Source organism: Oncorhynchus clarkii, unplaced genomic scaffold (assembly GCF_045791955.1).
Source record: "Oncorhynchus clarkii lewisi isolate Uvic-CL-2024 unplaced genomic scaffold, UVic_Ocla_1.0 unplaced_contig_5291_pilon_pilon, whole genome shotgun sequence".
NCBI classification, from domain to species: Eukaryota; Metazoa; Chordata; class Actinopteri; order Salmoniformes; family Salmonidae; genus Oncorhynchus; species Oncorhynchus clarkii.
In genome coordinates, this window is record NW_027261127.1 from 38,775 (window position 1) to 59,354 (window position 20,580).

A 20,580-nucleotide genomic window follows, 5' to 3' on the forward strand; every position below is an offset into this window, starting at 1 on the left:
GGAATACTGTATTAATCCTAAAAGGTTAGAGGAATACTGTATTAATCCTAAAAGGTTATAGAGGAATACTGTATTAATCCTAAAAGGTTCAAGAGGAATACTGTATTAATCCTAAAAGGTTATAGAGGAATACTGTATTAATCCTAAAATGTTAGAGGAATACTGTATTAATTATAAAAGGTTATAGAGGAATACTGTATTAATCCTAAAATGTTAGAGGAATACTGTATTAATCCTAAAAGGTTAGAGGAATACTGTATTAATCCTAAAATGTTAGAGGAATACTGTATTAATCCTAAAAGGTTAGAGGAATACTGTATTAATCCTAAAATGTTAGAGGAATACTGTATTAATCCTAAAAGGTTAGATGAATACTGTATTAATCCTAAAAGGTTCAAGAGGAATACTGTATTAATCCTAAAAGGTTATAGAGGAATACTGTATTAATCCTAAAATGTTAGAGAGGAATACTGTATTAATTATAAAATGTTAGAGAGGAATACTGTATTAATCCTAAAATATTAGAGGAATACTGTATTAATCCTAAAAGGTTAGAGAGGAATACTGTATTAATTATAATAGGTTATAGAGGAATACTGTATTAATCCTAAAATGTTAGAGGAATACTGTATTAATCCTAAAAGGTTAGAGGAATACTGTATTAATCCTAAAATGTTAGAGGAATACTGTATTAATCCTAAAAGGTTAGAGGAATACTGTATTAATCCTAAAATGTTAGAGGAATACTGTATTAATCCTAAAAGGTTAGAGGAATACTGTATTAATCCTAAAAGGTTCAAGAGGAATACTGTATTAATCCTAAAAGGTTATAGAGGAATACTGTATTAATCCTAAAATGTTAGAGAGGAATACTGTATTAATTATAAAAGGTTATAGAGGAATACTGTATTAATCCTAAAATGTTAGAGGAATACTGTATTAATCCTAAAAGGTTAGAGAGGAATACTGTATTAATCCTAAAAGGTTCAAGGGGAATACTGTATTAATCCTAAAATGTTAGAGAGGAATACTGTATTAATCCTAAAATGTTATAGAGGAATACTGTATTAATTATAAAAGGTTAGAGAGGAATACTGTATTAATCCTAAAAGGTTCAAGAGGAGTACTGTATTAATCCTAAAATGTTATAGAGGAATACTGTATTAATCCTAAAATGTTAGAGAGGAATACTGTATTAATCCTAAAATGTTAGAGGAATACTGTATTAATCCTAAAATGTTAGAGGAATACTGTATTAATCCTAAAATGTTATAGAGGAATACTGTATTAATCCTAAAATGTTAGAGGAATACTGTATTAATCCTAAAAGGTTAGAGAGGAATACTGTATTAATCCTAAAAGGTTCAAGAGGAATACTGTATTAATTATAAAAGGTTCAAGAGGAATACTGTATTAATCCTAAAATGTTAGAGGAATACTGTATTAATCCTAAAATGTTAGAGGAATACTGTATTAATCCTAAAAGGTTAGAGAGGAATACTGTATTAATCCTAAAAGGTTCAAGAGGAATACTGTATTAATTATAAAAGGTACAAGAGGAATACTGTATTATTCCTAAAATGTTATAGAGGAATACTGTATTAATCCTAAAAGGTTAGAGAGGAATACTGTATTAATCCTAAAAGGTTCAAGAGGAGTACTGTATTAATCCTAAAATGTTATAGAAGAATACTGTATTAATCCTAAAATGTTAGAGAGGAATACTGTATTAATCCTAAAATGTTAGAGGAATACTGTATTAATCCTAAAATGTTAGAGGAATACTGTATTAATCCTAAAATGTTATAGAGGAATACTGTATTAATCCTAAAATGTTAGAGGAATACTGTATTAATCCTAAAATGTTAGAGGAATACTGTATTAATCCTAAAATGTTATAGAGGAATACTGTATTAATCCTAAAATGTTATAGAGGAATACTGTATTAATCCTAAAATGTTAGAGGAATACTGTATTAATCCTAAAAGGTTAGAGGAATACTGTATTAATCCTAAAATGTTAGAGGAATACTGTATTAATCCTAAAAGGTTAGAGGAATACTGTATTAATCCTAAAAGGTTCAAGAGGAATACTGTATTAATCCTAAAAGGTTATAGAGGAATACTGTATTAATCCTAAAATGTTAGAGAGGAATACTGTATTAATTATAAAAGGTTATAGAGGAATACTGTATTAATCCTAAAAGGTTCAAGAGGAATCCTGTATTAATTATAAAAGGTACAAGAGGAATACTGTATTAATCCTAAAATGTTATAGAGGAATACTGTATTAATTATAAAAGGTTAGAGAGGAATACTATATTAATCCTAAAAGGTTCAAGAGGAGTACTGTATTAATCCTAAAATGTTATAGAGGAATACTGTATTAATCCTAAAATGTTAGAGAGGAATACTGTATTAATCCTAAAATGTTAGAGGAATACTGTATTAATCCTAAAATGTTAGAGGAATACTGTATTAATCCTAAAATGTTAGAGGAATACTGTATTAATCCTAAAATGTTAGAGGAATACTGTATTAATCCTAAAAGGTTAGAGAGGAATACTGTATTAATCCTAAAAGGTTCAAGAGGAATACTGTATTAATTATAAAAGGTACAAGAGGAATACTGTATTAATCCTAAAATGTTATAGAGGAATACTGTATTAATCCTAAAAGGTTAGAGAGGAATACTGTATTAATCCTAAAATGTTCAAGAGGAGTACTGTATTAATCCTAAAATGTTATAGAGGAATACTGTATTAATCCTAAAAGGTTCAAGAGGAATACTGTATTAATCCTAAAATGTTATAGAGGAATACTGTATTAATCCTAAAATGTTAGAGAGGAATACTGTATTAATCCTAAAATGTTAGAGGAATACTGTATTAATCCTAAAATGTTATAGAGGAATACTGTATTAATCCTAAAATGTTAGAGGAATACTGTATTAATCCTAAAATGTTAGAGGAATACTGTATTAATCCTAAAATGTTATAGAGGAATACTGTATTAATCCTAAAATGTTATAGAGGAATACTGTATTAATCCTAAAATGTTATAGAGGAATACTGTATTAATCCTAAAATGTTATATAGGAATACTGTATTAATCCTAAAATGTTATAGAGGAATACTGTATTAATCCTAAAAGGTACAAGAGGAATACTGTATTAATCCTAAAATGTTATAGAGGAGTACTGTATTAATCCTAAAAGCGGAGGATGTATCCTCAGTCAGAGGATGATATCCTATGATAATCAGACTGGCCAAACCTCAGTAGGGTATTGGGCATCCATCAGGATATCTCTAGCAGAGCTCTGTATCCAACAGAGTAGATTCACTGATCTAGAGAATTACTTTAACCTTGTGGTGTGTCTAATAAATTAAAACACACAACTAAAATCCACACTTTGTCCTTAAAGCAGTTCTAGGAAATTACCAGGTGGGTTTTAGTATCCTAACTCATTGCTTTATCCTTGGATGTAGGCTGTTGCTAATTGATGCTGAATGGGTCGCTGCTTTTTGGAGAATAAAGGTGTAGAGAGTGGCTGGTATCCTGGCAGGTTTAGAAGATCCTGTGTCCAAAATGGTACTCTATTCCCTATCACTTTTGACCTGCATGTAGGGAATAGGTTGCCATTTGGGGACGTAGACAGAGAGGATGGGAAATCCCCCATTTAACTGTAGCTAACCTGTTGACCTCTGATGAGGACCGTGAACCCTCGGAACACTGACCTGTTGACCTCTCTGATGAGGACCGTGAACCCTCGGAACACTGACCTGTTGACCTCTCTGATGAGGACCGTGAACCCTCGGAACACTGACCTGTTGACCTCTCTGATGAGGACCGTGAACCCTCGAAACACTGACCTGTTGACCTCTCTGATGAGGACCGTGAACCCTCGGAACACTGACCTGTTGACCTCTCTGATGAGGACCGTGAACCCTCGGAACACTGACCTGGTGACCTCTCTGATGAGGACCGTGAACCCTCGGAACACTGACCTGTTGTCTCTCTGATGAGGACCGTGAACCCTCGGAACACTGACCTGTTGACCTCTCTGATGAGGACCGTGAACCCTCGGAACACTGACCTGTTGACCTCTCTGATGAGGACCGTGAACCCTCGGAACACTGACCTGTTGACCTCTCTGATGAGGACCGTGAACCCTCGGAACACTGACCTGTTAACCTCTCTGATGAGGACCGTGAACCCTCGGAACACTGACCTGGTGACCTCTCTGATGAGGACCGTGAACCCTCGGAACACTGACCTGTTGTCTCTCTGATGAGGACCGTGAACCCTCGGAACACTGACCTGTTGACCTCTCTGATGAGGACTGTGAACCCTCGGAACACTGACCTGTTGACCTCTCTGATGAGGACCGTGAACCCTCGGAACACTGACCTGTTGATCTCTCTGATGAGGACCGTGAACCCTCGGAACACTGACCTGTTGACCTCTCTGATGAGGACCGTGAACCCTCGGAACACTGACCTGTTGACCTCTCTGATGAGGACTGTGAACCCTGGGAACACTGACCTGTTGACCTCTCTGATGAGGACCGTGAACCCTGGGAACACTGACCTGTTGACCTCTCTGATGAGGACCGTGAACCCTCGGAACACTGACCTGTTGACCTCTCTGATGAGGACCGTGAACCCTCGGAACACTGACCTGTTGACCTCTCTGATGAGGACCGTGAACCCTCGGAACACTGACCTGTTGACCTCTCTGATGAGGACCGTGAACCCTGGGAACACTGACCTGTTGACCTCTCTGATGAGGACCGTGAACCCTCGGAACAAAGAAGTGTGGTGTGGTAGGCCTAGTATTAATCTGTCCAGATGGCAAGGAGAGGTGTGGTGTGGTAGGACTAGCATTAATCTGTCTAGAGAACCAGGAGAGGTGTGGTGTGGTAGGACTAGCATTAATCTGTCTAGAGAACCAGGAGAGGTGTGGTAGGACTAGCATTAATCTGTCTGGAGGACATGGAGAGGTGTGGTAGGACTAGCATTAATCTGTCTAGAGAACCAGGAGAGGTGTGATGTGGTAGGACTAGCATTAATCTGTCAAAATGACATGGACAGGTGTGGTGTGGTAGGACTAGCATTAATCTGTCCAGATGACATGGACACGTGTGGTGTGGTAGGACTAGCATTAATCTGTCTAGAGGACATGGAGAGGTGTGGTAGGACTAGCATTAATCTGTCTAGATTACATGGAGAGGTGTGGTGTGGTAGAACTAGCATTAATCTGTCCAGATTACATGGAGAGGTGTGGTGTGGTAGGACTAGCATTAATCTGTCTAGAGGACATGGAGAGGTGTGGTAGGACTAGCATTAATCTGTCCAGATTACATGGAGAGGTGTGGTGTGGTAGGAATAGCATTAATCTGTCTAGATTACATGGAGAGGTGTGGTGTGGTAGAACTAGCATTAATCTGTCCATACCACATAACTCATTTCTATTTCTCTGTTCATCTATTTGGCATCCATGAGGTGGAATGTGTACAACGTACACAGAACAGTGTAGTGTGTGTGAGCGCCAGGAACAAAGCTTAGCTACGGTCATGTAAGGTTAGAGCCAGCTCAGTCAGTCTCTACAAAACAGTAATAAACCCTGTAAGGTTAGAGCCAGCTCAGTCAGTCTCTACAGAACAGTAATAAACCCTGTAAGGTTAGAGCCAGCTCAGTCAGTCTCTACAGAACAGTAATAAACCCTGTAAGGTTAGGGCCAGCTCAGTCAGTCTCTACAGTAATAAACCCTATAAGGTTAGAGCCAGCTCAGTCAGTCTCTACAGAACAGTAATAAACCCTGTAAGGTTAGAGCCAGCTCAGTCAGTCTCTACAGAACAGTAATAAACCCTGTAAGGTTAGAGCCAGCTCAGTCAGTCTCTACAGTAATAAACCCTATAAGGTTAGGGCCAGCTCAGTCAGTCTCTACAGAACAGTAATAAACCCTGTAAGGTTAGAGCCAGCTCAGTCAGTCTCTACAGTAGTAAACCCTATAAGGTTAGGGCCAGCTCAGTCAGTCTCTACAGAACAGTAATAAACCCTGTAAGGTTAGGGCCAGCTCAGTCAGTCTCTACAGAACAGTAATAAACCCTGTAAGGTTAGAGCCAGCTCAGTCAGTCTCTACAGTAATAAACCCTATAAGGTTAGAGCCAGCCCAGTCAGTCTCTACAGAACAGTAATAAACCCTGTAAGGTTAGGGCCAGCTCAGTCAGTCTCTACAGAACAGTAATAAACCCTGTAAGGTTAGAGCCAGCTCAGTCAGTCTCTACAGTAGTAAACCCTATAAGGTTAGAGCCAGCTCAGTCAGTCTCTACAGTAGTAAACCCTGTAAGGTTAGGGCCAGCTCAGCCAGTCTCTACAGTAGTAAACCCTGGGGCCACTAGGACTAGAAGGACCTCATGGGCACCCTTATCTTTTAGATTGTATCTCTTGTGGTCTCCTTTCGAGCAACTGGCCAAAGTGGTGAATTATCCTGTGGGTGAACACATTCAAGAATGTGACATACAGTGGGGAGAACAAGTATTTGAAACACTGCCCTCACCTTCCTCATGATCATTGATGCCCCACGAGGTGAGATCTTGCATGGAGCCCCAGACCGAGGGTGATTATCCGTCATCTTGAACTTCTTACATTTTGTAATAATTGCGCCAACAGTTGTTGCCTTCTCACCAAGCTGCTTGCCTATTGTCCTGTAGTCCATCCCAGCCTTGTGCAGGTCTACAATTTTATCCCTGATGTCCTTACACAGCTCTCTGGTCTTGGCCATTGTGGAGAGGTTGGAGTCTGTTTGATTGAGTGTGTGGACAGGTGTATTTTATACATATAACGAGTTCAAACAGGTGCAGTTAATACAGGTAATGAGTGGAGAACAGGAGGGCTTCTTAAAGAAAAACTAACAGGTCTGTGACAGCTGGAATTCTTACTGGTTGGTAGGTGATCAAATACTTATGTCATGCAATAAAATGCAAATTAATTATTTAAAAATCATACAATGTGATTTTCTGGATTTTTGTTTTAGATTCCGTCTCTCACAGTTGAAGTGTACCTATGATTAAAAAAATTACAGACCTCTACATGCTTTGTAAGTAGGAAAACCTGCAAAATCGGCAGTGTATCAAATATTTGTTCTCCCCACTGTATATGACTGAAAGAGGAAGTTATGACAAACAATATTGAAGTGCTGGTTTATGTGTTAATATGTAATAGTATAAATATATTTTGGAACATTCCTAGAGGAGGGGCATCCTGGAAAAAGTACTTAGTTGCTCTTGGCCTTTGTTTGGTTTGAATAGTCATTGGTATGAAAAGAAAGGCAAGCATTCTGTTAGATTAGTGAGATAATTCGTTGTTATTACTACTCCCCCCCCCTGGGGGCTATGAACACCTGGAATTGTCCAACAATCCACTTTCTTAAAACGCACAAAGGCAGCATCTCAAATGGCACCCTAAATAGTGCACTACTTTGGACCAGGGCTCATATGACTCTGGTTAGAAGTAGTGCACTAAAATAGTAGGGTACACTATTGGGACGGAGCCAGGTGAAACAAGACTTCACACGGATGGAAGTTTCTGGAAACTTTCACCAAACGTACACTTCAATAAGACAGCTGTTTTACACCTCTATTATCAGTCTAGTAACTGACTCTGGAGATTCTCCAATTTGACTCAATTAAAGTAATGTCTCCTTGGTTACCAATCCCAGCACACAGACCCAAATGAGCTAGTTGACTTTAATGTTCAAGCCATCACGAGAGATGACCTGATTACTACTCTAGACGTGAAGAACGTATAAACAACACCACAGACTTCAGGAGTATTATGTAATGCAATTGTTTTATTGTTTTATTTAATTTGTATGGAAACTAAACAGGCAGTTAAATGACACGACTTAATTTACCGACTACTTTGGCAGTTGAAACAACATGTCATTTCTCACTATGTGTGAGTGATAAACCCTAAATGCAGATTAGACGATACGTAGTGTGGATGTTCTTTCTAATTATAAGCATCCTTCTCTGACTTGGGTTTGCTCTGGGTGACAGTTGTCAAGAAATCAACAAATAACTTGGTTTCTGGTGTTGGAGTTCCAGCCCCCAAACCAGCAGATTCCCCTTCCGACACAGCAGATGAAAGTTTGCCTGAAAAACAGAGAGACATCTTTCTTGTGACACCAAGTCATCCCGTGAAGTAAGAGTAGCTTCTCTAAAGTGGTGATATATGGATGTTTTTCCTAAAGATGAAAGGCTCTGCAGATGGAAACTGGACGTTTGGCACCATCTAAGTACATACAGTAGCAAACCTCTCATTACTGGCTACATACAGTAGCAAACCTCTAATTACTGGCTACATACAGTGCAAAGTATTCAGACCCCTTGACTTGTTCCACATTTTGTTACGTTACAGCCTTATTCTAAAATGGATCACATTGTTTTTTTTCTCATCAATCTACACACAATAACCCATAAAGACAAAGCAAAAACAGGTTTTTATAAATATTACATTAGTACTCAGTACTTTGTTGAAGCACCTTTGGCAGCGATTAACAACCTCGAGTCTTATTGGGTATGACGCTACAAGCTTGGCACACCTGTATTTGGGGATTTCTCCCATTCTTTTCTGCAGATCCTCTCAAGCTCTGTCAGGTTGGATGGGGAGCGTCGCTGCACAGCTATTTCCAGGTCTCTCCAGAGATGTTCGATCGGGTTCAAGTCCGGGCTCAGCATTATGGTGCCAGCACCATGCTTCACTATAGGGATGGTGCCAGGTTTCCTCCAGACGTGACGCTTGGCATTCAGGCCAAAGAGTTCAATCTTGGTTTCATCATGCCAGAGAATCTTGTTTCTCATGGTCTGAGTGTCCTTTAGGTGCCTTTAGGCAAACTCCAAGCGGCTGTCATGTGCCTTTTACTGAGGAGTGGCTTCCGTCTGGCCACTCTACCATAAAGGCCTGATTGATGGATTGCTACAGAGATAGTTGTCTTTCTGGTTCTCCCATCTCCACAGAGGAACTCTGGAACTCTGTCAGAGTGACCATCAGGTTCTTGGTCACTTCCCTGACCAAGGCCCTTCTGCCCCGATTGGTAAGTTTGGCCGGGTGGCCAGCTCTGGAAGAGTCTTGGTGGTTCCAAACTTCTTCCATTTAAGAATGTTGGAGTCCACTGAGTTCTTGGGGACATTCAATGCTGCAAAAATGTTTTGGTACCCTTCTGCAGATCTGTGCCTCGACACAATCCTGTCTCGGAGCTCTACGGACAATTCCTTCGACCTCATGGCTTGGTTTTTGCTCTGTTCGACCTAACATAGACAGGTGTGTGCCTTTCCAAATCATGTCCAATCAATTGAATTTACCACAGGTGGACTCCAATCTAGTTGTAGAAACATCTCAAGGATGATCAATGGAAACAGGATGCACCTGAGTTCAATTGTGAGTCTCATAGCAAAGGGTCTGAATACTTTGGTAAATACGTTTTTTAATTTTATTCATTTGCAAAACTTTTTACTGTTTCTCTTTGTCATTATTGGGTATTGTGTATAGATTTATGAGGGGGGGAATTATTTAATACATTTTAGAATAAGGCTGTAAAGTAACCAAACAAAGAAAAAGGAAGGTGTCTGAATACTGTACGTTTCTATGTATGTCCTTCTGACACTGAAAGAACAGGAAGTGAATCATTAACACTTGTTTTCTGTGTTTTTTATTTAGCCTTTGTGTTACTCTGTTTTTTTTGGCAAAGATGTCTGTGGTTTGTCAGGCAAACTGATGATTTACATCATCTTATTTTGAGTTTGGACTTGTACCCACCAGTGGAGGCGGTCAGAGAGGGGACGTAGTCGGCCCAGAAGGAGCACTGGGCCCTGCGGAGGCCCCTGTGGTTGCTGAGGCCTGGCTCCACCTCCATATAGCTGTCCCCCTCAGGGTGAGACTGGAAGGCATGCCAGGGGGGAAGCGCCGCCTCGCTGAAGGCCACGCGGGACACACTGTGAGCCTGGTTGGGATTTCTGTTCACAAGGAGAAAACGTACAGTAAGAGACGTGATGTTCGCACGACTGTAAGTCACTTTGGAAGAAAGTGTCTGCTAAATGACAGATATGGTATATTCTGACGCCACATGCATAAGGCACTATTCTCCAGTCATGCAGATTGGTTTAGATGTACCAAACAATACAAAATAAACCAATTGATTTAGATTGAAAAGGAAATACTATAAAGTATGGTTGGCGTTTATTTAAAGTAATTTCTATTTAAAAAAATAATAATTTACCCGGACTTGATGAAGTTGGCCATGTAGGTCATCATCTGTAGGGAGAGGCGTCTCTCTGTGTTGGTGAACAGGTCATAGGTCAGGGGGCTGTGGGGGAGGCCAAAGGCATAGTGGACATCCAGGGGTACTGACAGGTCAGCACTGAAATGAAAACAAATCACACACAAATAAACACTACATTATCATGCCACTTCCCTAGCAACACAGCAAAACAAATAAACACTACATTATCATGCCACTTCCCTAGCAACACAGCAAAACAAAATAAATAATACATCATCATGCCACTTCCCTAGCAACACAGCAAAACAAATAAATAATACATTGTCATGCCACTTCCCTAGCAACACAGCAAAACAAATAAATAATACATTGTCATGCCACTTCCCTAGCAACACAGCAAAACAAAATAAATAATACATCATCATGCCACTTCCCTAGCAACACAGCAAAACAAAATAAATAATACATAATCATGCCACTTCCCTAGCAACACAGCAAAACAAATAATACATTATCATGCCACTTCCCTAGCAACACAGCAAAACAAATAATACATTATCATGCCACTTCCCTAGCAACACAGCAAAACAAATAAATAATACATTGTCATGCCACTTCCCTAGCAACACAGCAAAACAAAATAAATAATACATCATCATGCCACTTCCCTAGCAACACAGCAAAACAAAATAAATAATACATAATCATGCCACTTCCCTAGCAACACAGCAAAACAAATAATACATTATCATGCCACCTCCCTAGCAACACAGCAAAACAAAATAAATAATACATCATCATGCCACTTCCCTAGCAACACAGCAAAACAAATAAATAATACATTGTCATGCCACTTCCCTAGCAACACAGCAAAACAAATAAATAATACATTGTCATGCCACTTCCCTAGCAACACAGCAAAACAAAATAAATAATACATCATCATGCCACCTCCCTAGCAACACAGCAAAACAAATAATACATCATCATGCCACCTCCCTAGCAACACAGCAAAACAAATAAATAATACATCATCATGCCACCTCCCTAGCAACACAGCAAAACAAATAAATAATACATAATCATGCCACTTCCCTAGCAACACAGCAAAACAAAATAAATAATACATCATCATGCCACCTCCCTAGCAACACAGCAAAACAAATAAATAATACATCATCATGCCACCTCCCTAGCAACACAGCAAAACAAATAAATAATACATCATCATGCCACCTCCCTAGCAACACAGCAAAACAAAACAAATAAATAATAGATTATCATGCCGCTTCCATAGCAACACAGCAAAACACATGTAATAGTATTTCTGGACACAACGAGGTAATCTGAGTTAACGCAAGTACTACTTGACTAGTAGTCAATGGTCTGGAGGCCTGACCTGACCTGGCTGCCTCGTCCTCCTCACACCCAGTGATTACCTGGTCTGGGCGGTGTCCTCAGGCAGGTAGTACATGAACACATTGGATCTGGTGTTAGATGCCCAGAAGTTGGCCATCTTTATGGTGGGACACACAATGAAGAGATCTCTGCACAGAGACACAGAGAGACAGATACAGAGAGACATTGTTGAGAAATGTAACACACTTCACATCATCGTTTCCCTTTTCTTTGTGGACAAAGACTGAGAGAAAGGATACAGCAAGGTGTACCTATTCTGTACATGACAGGACAGCAGTTTACTGACAATCACTCACACAGAGTTGTCTAACAAACCAAACATTTACATGTGTGACTGAGGGCCGTGAGTGTGTATGTTTGTGTCTTGAGAAGAGATGGTCTGTCTGGCTGCCACAGTGCCAGGCTAGTTAACTAAGACTAGGTTCCAAATGGCACCCTACTCCCTATATAAGTGCACTACTTTTGACCAGTGCCTATAGGGGTAAGTGCACTATGCAGGGAATAGGGTGCAATTTGGGACACAGACAGTGTGTTACAGCAGGGCAGGTATTTACTGAGTGAGGACCACTCCTGCTGCAGCCAAAATCCCCTGATGTATCTGGATAAACAAGCAGTGGACCTATCTGCCTTTAAATTACAGGCGTTTTAAACTCTGGAAAATGTCTAGTATAACTCCTAGCATAGTGAGAGTTTCAGGTCAGGACTCTTTTACTGAAATACATGTTGACATGGTCTTCTTGTGAATGTGAGATATGCTGTTGTTTGTCTTCAAGGCATCGGTCGGTTGCTATCCTCAGCTAACCTCAGGTCCATGGGTGTGTTGTGTGGGTCAGCCTCAGCCCTGTTCCCTGCTATATTTGACACTAGTTATTATGTGGGCGAAGTCCAGTAGACGCTGAAGAGCAGAGGCAGCAGCCACCGTACATATCACTAGCGAAGCCTGGATCAAGGGAATTAGAAGAATATCTCTGTCAATACTGGAGAAATATGCAGAACATCTCTGTCAATACTGGAGAAATATGCAGAACATCTCTGTCAATACTGGAGAAATATGCAGAACATCTCTGTCAATACTGCAGATATACAGTATACAGAACATGTCTGTCAATACCGCAGATATACAGTATACAGAACATGTCTGTCAATACTGCAGATATACAGTATAGAGAACATGTCTGTCAATACTGCAGATATACAGTATAGAGAACATGTCTGTCAATACTGCAGCGCCAGCTGTGCCATCAGAGTCCCTGGGTACATCTCTGTCTATACTGCAGAAATACAGAGACATACAGTATGTACAGAACCCATTGCATATAAGATGACAGAAATAATGATTGATCTTTAAAAAAATATATATAATTTACCCCTTTTTCTCCCCAATTTCATGGTATCCAATTGTTGTAGTATTATCCAAACGCACAAAAAGCGTATTTCTCTCAAATTTTGCGCACAAATTGCTTACATCCCTGTTAGTGAGCATTTCTCCATTGTCAAGATAATCCATCCACTTGACATGTGTGGCATATCAAGAAGCTGATTAAACAGTATGATCATTACACAGGTGCACCTTGTGCCATGGACATTTCTCTACCATAAGCCGCCTCCAACGTAGTTTTTGAGAATTTATTTCAATTGACTGATTTCCTTATATGAACTGTAACTCAAGTAAAATCTTTGAAATTGTTGCATGGTGCACATATATTTTTGTTCAGTATAGAATCAGATTCCATCTATCCATTCATTTTAGAACCCAAAAGGCAAAACTGGTCCTAGAACAGGATTCCTTCTCTAAGGCGCTTTATGAATATGGGCCCTGAAATCTACTGTTTTCTTATGGCATATTTCTGGTGAAAAGCTCGGTCTGCGCCACATGTCAGGGCCACGTTAAATGGCCGAACCACGGCACCTAGTAGTTCTATTTCTGAATTGTTACATTATTTTATTTTCTAAACACGCTGCTTCTAACACCCTCAGTAAAACAGTTCACACAGTCCTTCTAAATCCTCAGGTTATTTCAGTCTTCAGTCGGCTGGCTGTTTCCTTCCTCAAGACCACAAGTGAAACGCACTCTGTTCCAGCTCTTCATAGTTGTGTCCCAAATGGCCCCCTATTCCCTTTATAGTGCACTACTTTTGAACAGGAGTCACAGCGCTCCCACAGGGCTCTGGCCTAAATGAGTCCACTATATAGGGAATAGGGTGTCATTTGGAATGTACACTCTGTTCCAGTCTGTCAATCACATTAAAGCAACATATAACAGTGTAAAGAGATCAATAGTCTAGCTATGGGTTTCCACTCACGCTGCACTGCATAGAACTCACTGCGTTGAATTCACTGCGTTGAATTTACTGCGTAGAACTCACTGCGTAGAACTCACTGCTGACCTTCAGAAAGTATTCACTGCTTAGAACTCACTGTATAGAACTCACGGCATAGAACTCACGGCATAGAACTCACGGCATAGAACTCAATGTATGGCCTTCAGAAAGTATTCATACCCCTTGACGTATTCCACATGTTGTGTTAGAGCCTGAATTAAAAATGGATTAAATAAAACATGCTCTCACCCATCTGCACACAATATCCCATAATGACAAAGTGAAAACATGTTTTTAGAATTTGTTACTAAAATATATATCTCATTTACATATGTATTCATACCCCTTTCCTATGACATTCCAAATTGAGCTCAAGGTGCATCCAATATCCTTTGATCATCTTTGAGATGTCACTACAACTTGATTGGAGTCCACCTGGGGCCAATTCAATTGTTTGGACATGATTTAGAAAGAAACACATCTGTGTTGACAGTGGATGTCAGAGCAAAAACTATACCATGAAGTCCAAGGAACTGTCCGTAGATCTCAGAGATATAATTGTGATAAAGCATATCTGGGGAAGGGTATAAAACACTTTCAAGAGTGTTGAAAGTTTCCAAGAGCATCGGGTCTTCATCATCGGGAAGTTGAAAAAATATGGAACAAGCCAGACTCTGTCTAGAGGTGCCAGTCCGACCTAACTGAGCAACCAGGCAAGAAGGACCTTGGTCAGGGAGGAGACCAAGAACCCAATAACCACTCTGACAAAACTGCAGTTCCTTGGCTGAGATGGGAGAACCTACCAGAAGGACAACAGTCTCCACAGCACTTCACCAATTTGGGATTTATGGAAGAGTGGTCAGACGGAAGCCACTCCTGAGAAAATGACACATGACAGCACGCCTGGAGTTTGCAAAAAGCCACATGAAAGACTGAGCATAAGGCAAAAGATTCTGTGGTCTGATGAGACAAAAACAAAACTCTTTGGCCTGAATGCAAAGCAATATGTTTGGAGAAAACCAGGCACAGCTCATCACCCGTCTAACACCATCCTGACTGTGAAGCATGGTGGTGGCAGCATCATGCTATGGGGATGCTTTTCAAAGGCAGTGACTGGGAGACTGGTAAGTATACAGGAAAATTTAGGAAAAAAATACAGGAAGAGAACCTGTTTCAGAGTGCAAACGACCTTAGACTGGGGGTGAAGATTTTACATTCCAATAGGACAATGACTGCAAGCATAGAGCCAAAGCAATGCTGGAATGGCTTCAGAACAAGAATGTGAAAGTATTTGAGTGGCCCAGCCAAAGCCCAAACTTGAATCCCATTGAAAATCTGTGGAAAGACTTGAAGATTGCTGTTCACCGCCGATCAACCATCTGATTTAACAGATTTTGAGAAAATCAGCAAGGAAGAATGAGAGAAAATCTCAAAATCCAGACGTGCAAAGCTGATACAGACATACACAAGACGACTCAAAGCTTTAATCTCCGCCAAAGATGTATCAGGTGTGAATACGAGATAATGAATGTGATTATAAAAGGTGTATCAGGTGTGAATACGAGATAATGAATGTGATAATAAAAGGTGTATCAGGTGTGAATACGAGATAATGAATGTGATTATAAAAGGTGTATCAGGTGTGAAAACGAGATAAAAAATGTGATAATAAAAGGTGTATCAGGTGTGAATACGAGATAATGAATGTGATAATAAAAGGTGTATCAGGTGTGAATACGAGATAATGAATGTGATAATATAAGGTGTATCAGGTGTGAATACGAGATAATGAATGTGATAATAAAAGGTGTATCAGGTGTGAATACGAGATAATGAATGTGATAATATAAGGTGTATCAGGTGTGAATACGAGATAATGAATGTGATAATAAAAGGTGTATCAGGTGTGAATACGAGATAATGAATGTGATTATAAAAGGTGTATCAGGTGTGAATACGAGATAATGAATGTGATAATATAAGGTGTATCAGGTGTGAATACGAGATAATGAATGTGATTATAAAAGGTGTATCAGGTGTGAATACGAGATAATGAATGTGATAATATAAGGTGTATCAGGTGTGAATACGAGATAATGAATGTGATTATAAAAGGTGTATCAGGTGTGAATACGAGATAATGAATGTGATAATATAAGGTGTATCAGGTGTGAATACGAGATAATGAATGTGATAATAAAAGGTGTATCAGGTGTGAATACGAGATAATGAATGTGATAATATAAGGTGTATCAGGTGTGAATACGAGATAATGAATGTGATAATAAAAGGTGTATCAGGTGTGAATACGAGATAATGAATGTGATTATAAAAGGTGTATCAGGTGTGAATACGAGATAATGAATGTGATAATATAAGGTGTATCAGGTGTGAATACGAGATAATGAATGTGATTATAAAAGGTGTATCAGGTGTGAATACGAGATAATGAATGTGATAATATAAGGTGTATCAGGTGTGAATACGAGATAATGAATGTGATTATAAAAGGTGTATCAGGTGTGAATACGAGATAATGAATGTGATAATATAAGGTGTATCAGGTGTGAATACGAGATAATGAATGTGATTATAAAAGGTGTATCAGGTGTGAATACGAGATAATGAATGTGATAATATAAGGTGTATCAGGTGTGAATACGAGATAATGAATGTGATAATAAAAGGTGTATCAGGTGTGAATACGTGATAATGAATGTGATAATATAAGGTGTATCAGGTGTGCATACGAGATAATGAATGTGATAATAAAAGGTGTATCAGGTGTGAATACGAGATAATGAATGTGATAATATAAGGTGTATCAGGTGTGAATACGAGATAATGAATGTGATAATAAAAGGTGTATCAGGTGTGAATACGAGATAATGAATGTGATAATAAAAGTGAATATGAGATATTTCTGTGTTTCATTTTCAATACATTTGTCATTATGGGGTATTGTGTGTAGACGGGTGAGGAAAAATATACATTTCATCCATGTTGAATTCAGGCTGTAACACAACATGTGGAATAAGACCAGGGGTTTGAATACTTTCTGAGGGCACTGTAACTCACTGCATAGAACTCACGGTATAAAACTCACGGTATAAAACTCACTGTATAGAACTCACTGTATAGAACTCACTGCATAGAACTCACTGTATAGAACTCACTGTATAGAACTCACTGCATAAAACTCACTGTATAAAACTCACTGTATAAAACTCACTGTATAGAACTCACTGTATAGAACTCACTGTATAGAACTCACTGCATAGAACTCACTGCATAGAACTCACTGCATAGAACTCACTGTATAAAACTCACTGTACAGAACTCACTGTACGGAACTCACTGTACGGAACTCACTGTACGGAACTCACTGTACGGAACTCACTGTACGGATCTCACTGTACGGAACTCACTGTACAGAACTCACTGTACAGAACTCACTGTATAGAACTCACTGTATAGAACTCACTGTATAGAACTCACTGTATAGAACTCACTGTATAAAACTCACTGTATAAAACTCACTGTATAGAACTCACTGTATAGAACTCACTGTACAGAACTCACTGTACAGAACTCATTGAACAGAACTCATTGAACAGAACTCACTGTATAGTACTCATTGAACAGAACTCACTGTATAGAACTCATTGAACAGAACTCATTGAACAGAACTCATTGAACAGAACTCATTGCTCTTGAACGCGAAGAGAATTCCTGTAAAAGGTCAAATAAATGAAGTGAACTGAACTAATAACTGAACACACAGAACTGAACAGAGAATGGTATCTTGTGACGTGATTATTATGGGTCGTGCTTCTCCATACAGGAACTGTATAGTCAAATTGCTACCCAGACTATTGCCATTGACCCCCCCCTCTCCCACTCATTAATAAACCGCTGCTACTCTCTGTTGTCATCTATGCATAGTCACTTTAATTACTCTACTTACATGTACATATTACCTCAACTAATCGGTACCCCCTGTATATAGGCTCACTATTGTTATTTTTACTGCTGCTCCTTAATTACTTGTTACTTTTATTTCTTATTCTTATCCGTATTTTTTTAAACTGCATTGTTGGTTAGGGGCTCGTAAGTAAGCATTTCACTGTGAGGTTTACACCTGTTGTATTGGGCGCATGTGACTAATACAATTTGATTTGATATTTATGCACTGAATTCAATGAATAAGAGTAAGGTATTCCGGAACTACATGAATACCATACACAGTAGTGTGCCGAGCACACTTCTCACCTGGTTGCACTGTTAAGAGCCTGAGAGAAGAGGTTGTAGCCAGCTGGAGAGGGAGAGTGCTGCATGGAGTAGAACCAGGTGGCTGCAGCCTTGACAAACGCATTGGCATCGTCTCCACCCAGAGAGTTGGACAGGGCTTCGTAGAATGCTGTTTTACTGTCAGCTCGCCCCTGGAGCTCCTCAAAGTTCTGTCGTCAGACATTAGGGGGGGGAAAGTAGACGTTGGTGATATGAAACGCGGCTGAGTAGAGTAATACTACTCAATACTAATACGATGTGAATGAGGACAAACCGCTAACATACTGCTGCTGAGTTGAACTAGGAGTCTACGCATTAGAATATGTCCTACACTGTATGAAAAACAAAGAGCCATATTCCCCAATTCCATCCTGCATGGGGAAAGCTTAATAAGCAGGTACACCTAAATAGACGGACGACACTAGAGGTGAATGTTCTCACCATAGAAACACAAAGAACGCCTTTGAATTATAGGATCTCCGGTTCTCACCTTGATCCTCTTGGCCCTGCTGATGAGTCCATCCTCTGCGGAGGAGCCCAGCAGGAGGTCAGCTCTGTGGAAGCCTGCATTCATCAGGGCCATGGAGGGTTTCCCCTGGACAGAGACCCCATCCACCACTGGACCCCAAGCCTGCAGGGGCCCACTGACTGAAAGCAACTGGAACAGATAACATAAAATAAGACAGGGGGAAAAAAGTATGTCTGAGTCCCAAATAGCACTCTACTGCCTTTATAGTGCACTACTTCTGACCAGAGCCCTATGGGCCTTGGACAAAAGAAGTGCACTAAACAGGGAATTGGGTGCCATTTGGGATACATACAGCCTATGATACATCTGGGACTATAAGGCTTCCTTCCTTAGTCTGTGACTATAAGACCAACAGTACCTCAGTCTGGGTCTATAAGACCAACAGTACCTCAGTCTGGGTCTATAAGGTCAACAGTACCTCAGTCTGGGTCTACAAGGTCAACAGTACCTCAGTCTGGGTCTACAAGGCCAACAGTACCTCAGTCTTGGTCTATAAGGTCAACAGTACCTCAGTCTGGGTCTACAAGGTCAACAGTACCTCAGTCTGGGTCTATAAGGTCAACAGTACCTCAGTCTTGGTCTATAAGGTCAACAGTACCTCAGTCTGGGTCTATAAGGTCAACAGTACCTCAGTCTGGGTCTATAAGGTCAACAGTACCTCAGTCTGGGTCTACAAGGTCAACAGTACCTCAGTCTGGGTCTACAAGGTCAACAGTACCTCAGCCTGGGTCTACAAGGTCAACAGTACCTCAGCCTGGGTCTACAAGGTCAACAGTACCTCAGTCTGGGTCTATAAGGTCAACAGTACCTCAGTCTGGGTCTACAAGGTCAACAGTACCTCAGCCTGGGTCTATCTGGGTCTATAAGGTCAACAGTACCTCAGTCTGGGTCTATAAGGTCAACAGTACCTCAGTCTGGGTCTATAAGGTCAACAGTACCTCAGTCTGGGTCTATAAGGTCAACAGTACCTCAGTCTGGGTCTACAAGGTCAACAGTACCTCAGCCTGGGTCTATAAGGTCAACAGTACCTCAGTCTGGGTCTATAAGGTCAACAGTACCTCAGTCTGGGTCTATAAGGCCAACAGTACCTCAGTCTGGGTCTATAAGGCCAACAGTACCTCAGTCTGGGTCTATAAGGCCAACAGTACCTTGGTCTGGGCAGCGTTGAGGTCCTGTGCTGGAGCTGCTCTCAGGCAGGAGCCCAGCTGTTCTGGGTCAGAGGAGGAACAGCCCAGCTCCCGGGCCAGAGCCTCAGCCTGCCCCTGGGCTTTAGATACACTCAGCACTGAGGCAGGGGAGAACACAGAGCCACCCTGGGGAGAGAGAGAGGGGAGGGACAGAGTCAGAGAACCACTCAGCACTGAGGCAGGGGAGAACACAGAGCCACCCTGGGGAGAGAGAGAGGAGGGACAGAGTCAGAGAACCACTCAGCACTGAGGCAGGGGAGAACACAGAGCCACCCTGGGGAGAGAGAGAGGGGAGGGACAGAGTCAGAGAACCACTCAGCACTGAGGCAGGGGAGAACACAGAGCCACCCTTGGGAGAGAGAGAGGGGAGGGACAGAGTCAGAGAACCACTCAGCACTGAGGCAGGGGAGAACACAGAGCCAATTCCAGAGCCACAGGAATTATTATTATTTATAGCTAAGCATTATTAGCTCCAAAATGGAATTACTTTTAATGTTAGACATACTACATACCAATAGGTTACACACATCTTTCAAGTGTTTATTTGAATG

General features: G+C 40.4%; 1 pseudogene; it reads right to left on the reverse strand.

The window, feature by feature from the left end:
- Nucleotides 1–7,901: 7,901 nt before the first annotated feature.
- The window catches only part of LOC139404981 (thyroglobulin-like), an 84,623-nt pseudogene continuing 71,944 nt past the window's right edge, over nt 7,902–20,580 (reverse strand).